The 1,394-nt window shown below is 36.2% G+C and overlaps 1 protein-coding gene across 2 annotated transcripts in view; it reads right to left on the bottom strand.

Moving 5' to 3' along the window:
• Positions 1-1,394, bottom strand: part of LOC109541931 (E3 ubiquitin-protein ligase CBL-B) — a 46,870-nt gene that overhangs the window by 19,563 nt on the left and 25,913 nt on the right. The window lies entirely within an intron of this gene.

Here is a 1,394-nt window from a genome sequence, read left to right as displayed (position 1 = left end):
CATTTACAGCTCCAATTGAAGGTTTTTCTAGTGCCTTTCCAGTGGCGTGTCGCAGATTTTTCAATCGTGACTATTTTGGAATTATTGGAAGTTTCTAAATTTCTGAGTAACCAGCAAGGTTCAAATGTTGCACTTTTAGTAGAAAATGCGAGTCTTCTTCAGACTCTTTTAAAATTTCCGAAATTTCCCAGAGAATCAACGAGTTTCGACAAAAAGAGTGGCTGACTTTTGGAACAACAAAGATGCAATTTTCAAAGTTGCTTTTCTCAGAAACTATTGAAGCTAGAAAACTCATTTTCAGCTCCAATGAAAGGTTTCTGCAGTGCCTTTCCAGTGGAGTGTCGCAGATTTTTGCAATCGTGTCTATTTTGGAATTATTGAAAGTTTCAAAATGTCAGAGTAACCATCAAGGTTCAAATGTTGACTCGCCTCTAACTTGAAGACTTTTCAAGATTTTCCGGATTCAAAATCCACTTTGAAAAGAAAATTGAATTCGCCTTTAGACTCTTTTAAAATTGCCCGCATCGCCCAGAAAATCAACGAGTTCCGATCAAAAGAACGGCTAAATGTTTGCGGAAGCTTTCAAAAAATTGTATAGTTTTGGAAGGTTTTTCATCATGTTTATGTCCCTGGACTGTTCAATTTGGATCTCCAAAGTGCCATCACAATTTGCCTGATCACGGGGGCTGGTTTTCCAGAATTTTCACTTATTTAATAGTCCAATTAATTCCAATGCTTAATGTTGTTCAGTCTGCTTGATGCAAATTATGCTAGTGCAGAAAACAGCCATATTTTGTTTATTTTCGTTCTTCCACACTGTTTCCCCGGTTAGGATTGTGCGAAAAACAATATACAGGGTGATTTGTTAACGGCGCCCTGGACAATTCAGACCGAATAATTTTTTCCACATTAATCAAATTAACTATAAAACTATCAAGTTCCACAGCAGCTTTTCTGGTGCAGAGGGTGGATTTTACCCAATCTACTTAAGTATTACTTTAGCAACTGTAACCATTCTCAAGTATACAGATTTAGCATGGTTTATATTATATTAATATAAATCCTAGGAGAATCTGAACTGTGCATATCCGTATTTTTGTATTTATTCCAAATAGTATTCTGTACATACACTGTGTTTCGATTATATTTTGATGTCATTCGCTTTTGTTTTTTTGTGCATTTTGTTGGCCTTCATCCACTCGCACTCACACTGGATCTATTGAAATGTTTTTGGGAAAATGGCATGTGCATGGTTTAGCTTTGCATAGAGTGAAAATCGGGCAAAAGTGACTGAAATTCGCAAACACATTTCGTGCTTATGTCGTGCAGTTTTTTTAAATTCAGTTGCTGAAAATGGGTAAGTATGCAAGCCAAGGCATGTTTTTTACAAACTT

Source organism: Dendroctonus ponderosae, unplaced genomic scaffold (genome assembly GCF_020466585.1).
Source record: "Dendroctonus ponderosae isolate FM_Combo_2020 unplaced genomic scaffold, Dpon_F_20191213v2 Dpon_F_20191213_8, whole genome shotgun sequence".
Lineage (NCBI taxonomy): Eukaryota > Metazoa > Arthropoda > Insecta > Coleoptera > Curculionidae > Dendroctonus > Dendroctonus ponderosae.
This window is presented reverse-complemented; position numbering and strand designations above follow the sequence as displayed.